The sequence below is a fragment of the Molossus molossus genome, unplaced genomic scaffold, assembly GCF_014108415.1.
Source record: "Molossus molossus isolate mMolMol1 unplaced genomic scaffold, mMolMol1.p scaffold_m16_p_7, whole genome shotgun sequence".
Classification (NCBI taxonomy): Eukaryota; Metazoa; Chordata; class Mammalia; order Chiroptera; family Molossidae; genus Molossus; species Molossus molossus.
The window spans coordinates 28,812,288-28,820,405 of record NW_023425401.1 but is presented as its reverse complement, the minus strand read 5'-3'; the positions used below and the strand labels follow the sequence as shown (position 1 = coordinate 28,820,405).

The window sequence follows — 8,118 nt, the reverse complement described above, 5'->3', positions numbered from 1 at the left end:
AATGCTGCTAACCAGATCACAATCTACAAGAAAAGCACCCTACAACGATTTCAATCGTGCTAAAGTGGACAAACCCTACTGCAGATGTTTTAGTTGTTGTTAGAAAGGGTCTATTTCAGTCGTCCCCCCCACCTCCCAGTCCTAGAGCTTGCACCTTATTTGGGGCCTTGTTCTTATTTCAATGTGTAGCCTTCCTGGGGTCTTAGCTAAATGCCCCCAGTACAGGTTGAAGTCTTTTTATTGCACTCGGACTGGCTAGAACTCCAAAGTTACTCAGCACTTTACCCTCTCTGGTATCGGCATTCAGAAATCCCTTCCCAGCAGCCATTCTCTGGGCTGCTGAACAAGTGCAGTCCAGTGCTTGACAACAACTGCCTGACGTATTTTGTGCAGCTTTATAGCTTGCAACGGGAGTGTCGTTCCCATAGCCGCCATTCCATCATGGCCAGAGGCAGAAGTCTAAGTACTGGAACTTGAATCTCAACTCTAAATCTTAGGCTTCTCCAGCATACCTTGAGAGAAATGAGGTATTCTTTTAATCAGAGGTAATTCTTTGATAATCTATGAAGCTGAAAATGCAGTTTTCTTCTCTAGAAAATACTAGAGATGAACATTTCTGCTAGATTTACCTTCTTATCCCCTTCTCCAAGGCCTTTTTCATGCTGGGTAATATGACCATACAAATGATGCCTTCTCTCTACCAATGAAAATAACAGCTATTGTCTATCATATGCTTTCTAGTGCCAAGCACTGTGCAAAAAGGTTTCCATGCATGTTGTTTTATTCAATGCTCTCAGCAGCCCTATTCTTTCCTGTTTTACTTATAAGGAAACTGAGGCTCGAAGAGATTAAGCAACTTGCTAAAGATTTTACTGATGAAGTGACAGCTGAAACAAAGATCTAAGTCTGTCTGACTCTAAGCTGGAGGCTGCGCAGGGTGGTAAGTGGAGGACCTCACTGGCAAACACATTCAGATGCGCAGAAGTGAGTGATGGAATCCCACCTAACAACAGCGAGACTGGGAAACACAGTTTGGCTATGTACTCAGGAAGAAAAGAGAGTGGGTTTTGATGAACAGTAAGCTAGTCCCAACCACGCCTCATTAAGCCAAATTCTCCCCTTGGAAAGTATTTACACACTTTCTACATGCAGTTTTTCTAGGCTGGGGACCTAGTGCAGTGCCACAGATAATTCTCTAGGCTAGTGGAAATGAACACAAATCATGTCCCGAGAAGATTTGTGTCTTTAGTTCATGTACTGCATTGTCCTTCACAGGATCAGTAATAGTTATCATCACCTCTAATTTTAAGCAATACATTTTTATTCTTAATTTTGGACACTTAACATTATTTTCATTAAGGCACTACTCATGTTCTCCCGTCATTTCTGCCTATCACGCCCCAGACCTGGGCCACCGTGGAGTCGACGCCAGTGTCTTGGCCTTTATCCTGTCCATGCATAGACTGGGCTTTCAGACCAGCGTTCTCCAGGGAGAGCTCCGGGCCTATAAACACAAAGGCGGTCAGGAACATTCTGGCTGCCCTGAAGACGATATCAGTGCAAAATTAATAGTGAAAATACAATCACAGTTGCTTCTTGGCCTTTTGGCTAATATCAAATGTCCTATCTGTTCTTATCAGTTTAATATCTGATACCTTCTATACAAGGATAATACGTGAAATAGGTTTTTGGATCAGGGAGATGGAAAATAAGTTTGTTTTGCACACTCAATGCATTGAGCTGGTATTTTCATACTTCCAGGAAAGGTGTACCCCCGGGGGTTGGGGGGATAAACACAACTATGAGGAAGACACTTCCATAAAGGGCTGTTGAGCTTCCTTTAGGGAATTGTGGTGACTCCTGGGAGACCAACAGTTAACTTAGAAAGAGGCAAATCTGCAAAGCACGTCAGTCAGGTTGCTTTGCTCAGTCTACCTGAGTTTTTCCTTTGATTTGAGTATGTTTCACCCATCTGTTTGGTTGGACTGTATGAACAAATTTTTCAGATTTTACTCCTACTGCACCTGCCTTCATTCAGGACCCCCTTATGCCACTTCCAATTATTTCCTGTCTTTACTATCTTCCTTCCTAATGCATCCTACAGAGACTGCCATTGTCTTTCAAAGTGCAGTTCACGTTGTTCTTGCTCAGACACCTTCGGCACCAATGGCATCTTTCCATGTCCACCTCATGGCTCCATCTTACATCCTGAACTGAGCCTCACATGTGCCCCGATCCAACCAGACGGGTGCCCTCTGTGTTTCCTCATGTCACGCTCTTCCGAATGCAGTTCCCTGTGCCTGAAGGCCTTCGCATTCTCTGCTCCTCAAAGTCCTACCCCGGTTTCAGGGCCCAAGTGAAAATCTGTCTCTTCTGTGAAGTCTGCACACATGTGTCTGGTGAAATAAACTCCTCTCCGGCTCTGCTAGTGCAGCACTCGGTACGGTCACAGTCTGCTTTGTGTCCCACCTTCCCGATGAGGTTCCCCGCTCCTGGGGAGGGGGGGTCAGTGTTTTGTGAGCCTCCCTGCCCATCTCCCACAGTGCCCAGCATCATCCCTTGTTCCATGAAGATGCTTAGAAATACCGATTGGGCAAAATGAAAAGCAGGATGTAAAATCAACTTAAAAAAAAAATCTCGTTTATATCTCACATATGAATGAAATCATGTGGTTCTTAATTTTTTCTCTGACTTTTTTTTAGTGTGGTATTCTCAAGATCCATCCATGTTGTTGCAAATGGCAGTATTTCATCTTCTCTTATCTCTAAGTAGTATTCCATTGTATACCACATCTTCTTTGTCCAATCTCCCATTGAAGGACACTAAACTAAAACCAAGAATTTATATGCATGTATGCATAATCAATGGACATAGACAACAATGCTGGGGGGCGGGGGAGGCAGGATGGGGAGGAGGGGATCTAACAGGGAAAAAGGAGAATCATCTGTAACAAAAATAAATTAATAAAAATTGGAGAAAAAAATAAATAAAAATAAAAAATCAATAAAAACATATTAAACAAACACACAAACAAAAAACCAAACCAAACAAACAAAAACTCATAGACACAGACAACAATATAGTGGTTGGGGAGTTTTAAAGGGTAAAGGGGGCCCGGCCCGTGTGGCTCAGTAGTTGAGCATCAACCCATGCACCAGGAGGTCACTGGTTCAATTCCTGGTCAGGGCACATGCCCAGGTCGTGGGCCAGGTACCCAGTAGGGGGCATGCAGGAGGCAGCCAATGGATGTTCTCTCTCATCGATGTTTCTATTTCTTTCTCCCTCTCCCTAAAATCAATAAAGAAAAAAAAAGTTTTAAAAAGGGTAAAGGGGGTCAAATACATGGTGATAGAAAGTGATTTGACTTTGGGTGGTGGGTACACAATGCAATATACAGATAATGTGTCATAGAAATGTACACTTGAAACCTGTATAATTTTAACCAGTGTCACCACAGTAAGTTTAATTAAAAAAATGTCCACAGTGAATAGACAATGGTAAAAAAAAAAAAAAGAACTTTAGCCTGAATTACTCTGGACGTAATAATAGACTGTTCTCAAAATGATTTGATAATATGAGATAATCTACATATACACTACCTAGAAGTGCATTTAAGTGGCTTTTTTTTTTAAAAAAGATATTCCTTCAAACAGTTAATTTTTAAATATATATATAGTATCTTTTGACAGTCCGCTTTTCTTAAAGATAACATCATATGCACCAATTAGGTAGGAAGGAAGGTTGGAATTGTCCCTGGAAAATATATTCTGATTTCCAGTTTCCAAGAGGCATCTTAAATGAGAGGTATTGCGTGTGCCTGGCATGTGCCACTGCAGGGGGCTTCTTTAGCCACGTCCTGGATGCAGTTTCCCACCTGGGCTGGTTTCCCCCGAGAAGCAGAACTTCTGCGGAAGCACCGTGCAGGCGCTGCTGGGCGGTTGGGGCGGTTGGGGAAGGCTGCTGCGGATGAGGCCGAGCCTTCCGAGAGAACGTGGATCTTCATCAACATTCTACATGCGTTCAAACTGTCATTCAAAGAGTTAACATCTGTGAAGAATAAAAAATGCAACGGAGAGGTTTCAGGCAAAGCATGGGGAGACTGATAAAATTATCAGTGAATTAAATTCAGACAGATGGCTTTGGAAAGGAATGAAGTACACAAACCTTATGTAGAGTATAATGACTCTCAACTCACTCTGACAGGGGCTTTGTCAACAGGGTGAGCCTATTTTTTTTTTTCCAATCTGGATTTTAAAGCAGTTGGAAATCAAATTCTTCTTTTCTGAAGGCGTTGTTTAATACTTAAAGCAACAAAAACAACAATAGCATCTAAAGCCACCTGGACAACCTAAGACTCTATAAAGTGCCCAGTGTAGGTGCCCAGCTTGGGAGAAGGCACATGGTAGGCACTGAGCATGCTCCTCCTCCTCACTGTCCTTAGATTCACTGCCCACATCAATAGCTCCTTGGCAGTGAAAATATTTCTACAGAACACAGGCCAATCATTAGCTCTGCTTATAACAGCAGGATGCCAAGGGAAGCTTTCAGCCATTAAGCACACACGCATGCGCACGCACACGCAGAGAATAAAGGCCCCGATACACTGATTTCTGCTTTTTAAAAATTTCAATTTTAATCGTTGTTGGTTGCATTAAAAAATAGAGCATCCCCCCCCCCCCCAAATAGATACAGTATCCTAGTTAATAGTATCCTTTCCCATGTAGACAAAAATGATGGGAAAATAACGTGTTACATCTCCCAGGGTTTCTTTTTCCATGTGGTTTCTACATTATCTTCACTTGTGTGGCTTCAGGGACCCCTCTTTCAGGTGACAGGCCCCCACATATTCACGCCTGGATGCGGATGGCCAGGCTGCTGCTTCGCGGTGGACTCTGCCTTTGTTCCAGACCAGATGTTCTGTCTCTCCCTGGTAACAGTTTGCATTGTGGACCTTATTACACGGCGCTCTTTGGAACTGGTGCCAGAGTAGCCTCGAATCCGCCAAGAGCAGCGCTGAATCAATGAGACAGCTGGCGGCCTCCCTGGGGAGGGAATGTTTTTTACCTTTTTGATTCATGCAGTCTCCGCTCGTTCAGATCCAGGATGCCATGAATGATTTTTCTTAGCGACAGGTGAGAACAAAAAAGCTTTGTAAACCTAATTCAATAGAAGCTGGAGACTCAGTGTGCTATTGATTAAACGAAGACGGTGAAGAGGAAGTGTACACACAGTCCAGATGCATTTTCCCCATAATCGACTTCAGTGCTTCTGCCCGTGTTGGACTGGTCGGGTTTGCCGCGAGGGGAAGCTTGAAAAATCAAGAGTGTTCTGTTTATTGACCTAGGATTAGGATTTTAATCATGTCTCTGAGATTGCATATTATCTTCAAGAACAAGGGGGGTTACTCCTTTTTCTTTTCCTTTAGTGATAAAAATTCACTGATCAATGGCTAACTTTGCCAAAAATTCAAGGTTATTTTAACGGGCTTAATCATATCACCCAGGATTTAATGTTTGGGATGCGTTTATATATTAGGGCTATGGAATTTGGTAAAAATCATCCATGTTGACACTCAAGCAAAGGATTACAACTCAGTTTAGGTGCTTGCCCAGGTCATACACAGGTCAGCACACTTTTTGATTCAGCAAGAATGTTAGACCAGCACTCCCTGGTTCCCCGTTGCTTCGTGGAAGCCAGCCAGTTCTTGAGCCACCGTAGTTAGAGGACCCGTATGAGATGAGATGGCACAGTCCTGGAAGCTCTAGTCCCGGTGTGGCTGAGAGGCAACACTGCGACAGCAACAGAAGTCAGGGACCCTGCAGTGTGTCGTCCACATCAATCATGGCAGATGTATTGGCAACATGATGAATGATACCCAGCCACTGACCTTGGGGTTAGCCTTTGTCACGTAAGCAACAGAATAAGTCAAAGCAGTGGTCTTCCTACCATCAAATAGGAGCAATAAGCTGTGACAGCAGCGCAGGGAAAATGAACATTAGTGTCAAGTGTTGTTTATATTTCTGAGTCAGGAAGAGCAGGTATCTTACTGTTCGACCTGTGAATGAGATGGGATTTTTTAGGGAGTGGGGTGCTGGAGAAATGTCATCATTGCATGACTGTAGCAGTATGACTTTTTCTCTCTTTACTAAGGTATAACTTAGAGAGTAGTGAGTCTGTAGAGTAGACTCGCTCATAGGGTGAAAACTTATTGCATAGATTTCTTTAAACCTGAAAAAATTCAATCTAACCAGTGAGCAAATCTCATACACACTAACGTTTCAACTCTAGTTGCAAGACATTGGCCCATATACACACAGTTTAACATTCAGTTGCTGACAGATGGCATGGTTTGAGAATAGAAACAATTTAGTCTGGGATTCCTGGTGATTTTCCCATGTTGGTCCTAGAACTTGTCTCTCAAGCTATCTCCCAAAACTTCACAGTTACAAATGACTTATCCCAAGTCCCCTTTCTGAGTTTGACTATTGCTCGATTGGTCGTAACAAAGAAGGAGAAACTCTCAATAATATGCAGTGGGCCATTTTGAGAGCTGGGTAGCTACAAACAATCAAGCAGACAGAGAAAAGATAACGATCAACTTGCTTCTTAGAAGACAATGAGGTTAGAACAGACTGGAGCAAGGTCTGCCCATTCATTTCCCAGATGGCTTTATGCCAGCTTTATCAATGAAGAGAACTAGTAGCCCTAACCATTCCCCTATGCCAGTGGAATCACCGAAAATCCTGTCTCGTCTCTTTTGGAATCAATATTTAAGAAGCAAAAGACCCAGATGTCACAAGCTTGTCTCCCCTTCCAAGCCAAAAGGTTCACGGTGGAATCCTAAGGCATCCAGTCAAAGTGAGCCAATCAGGTGATGCATTTACACTGAGGGGTTAGACTCTGCATATTTCCAATCCAGCCAATTCCAGTTGGTAGGTATGTTCCCCCAACTATCTTCCGTGTGCTTGCCACTGTGCCCACCATATGTAAAGAGCTTCTTTTAAGGCAAATGAAGGAGACATTGTTTATCATGGCAGTCTTTATACACTTTAGGAATTTCCGGAGGTGGGTATAAGCTGAAAATGCTTATAGGGTCAGGAAGGATTTAAGGGGGGAAAGGAGGAATATTATATACATACTAGCTTTATAAAGGAAATCTAGAGGTGTTTCAAAGTCAACCTTCTTTCTTTTGAGAATGATGCCAGGGAGGAAGACCATACCTTCCATGATGCTATAAGGCATTTGTCTGATCCAGCAAGACATTTCTTATGTTCTCTAGTTCTTGCAATGGGAATAGATACTGAGAAGCCAAAGGACCTAGATGCACTGTGCTTGGCGGCGTGGACTGGTGTCTAGAAGAAGATAAGGTGTAAGCCCCGATGGCATTCTGGATACATTTCTTTCCTTTCTGGATGAATGCCTAAGATGCTGCTAGACTGAAAACTGAATTAGTTCTCTTGGTAATCTTTCCCATTCTTTTCGACTGCAGGATGTATAAAACATTTCTCTTTGGGTCTATGTATCGTTTTGAGATCACATCATGATAACTTTATGTGTGTGTGCCAGGAGGGCAGAGTTGCAAAGCAATTACTCAGCAGGGCTGGGGAAAGATGCAATTACCAGAACACGTTTTAGCCCTGCTTGTCAGAGTGAGCTTCCCTGGGCACAAGGGAAGCATTAACTTGGGCAGTGTCCCTTTTTTGGAGGCTTAATTTAGTTTTTTTCTTCCCTTTAATTGTGTGATTCCAGTATTTTAGCTACAATCCCTGGGCTGTAAGAACCTTTAAATAGCTCTTTATTATGAAGCAGGGCATGAGTTTTTGAAGAAGAATAAACAGAAAGCTGCATAATTTGTAGGAAAACTGCACGATGGACTTTTTCTTCACAAGGAACATTGGGGTTGCGTTGGCACAAGCCAAATACCTTTTTAATGAATAGTCGGTAATCAGCCGCAGCTACAGTAAGTGCCTACATTTTTTTCTTTCTGTGCCACGAGTGCATAAATTAAGCATCTGATTCAGACTGCTGCCAGGAATGCGTATGCCCATTGCCACCTGCCCCCACCGGCCCAATCTCCTGCCTCAGCTCCTGCTCAGCTCAGAGCCTTATGAAAAATGG

General features: G+C 43.0%; 1 non-coding gene across 1 annotated transcript; it reads left to right on the top strand.

Moving 5' to 3' along the window:
• The first annotated feature begins 1,588 nt into the window (after positions 1-1,588).
• Positions 1,589-1,777, top strand: LOC118620625. The gene has a single exon (XR_004957519.1). It is a non-coding gene; the product is annotated as a U2 spliceosomal RNA (small nuclear RNA).
• The last annotated feature ends 6,341 nt before the right edge of the window (positions 1,778-8,118 follow it).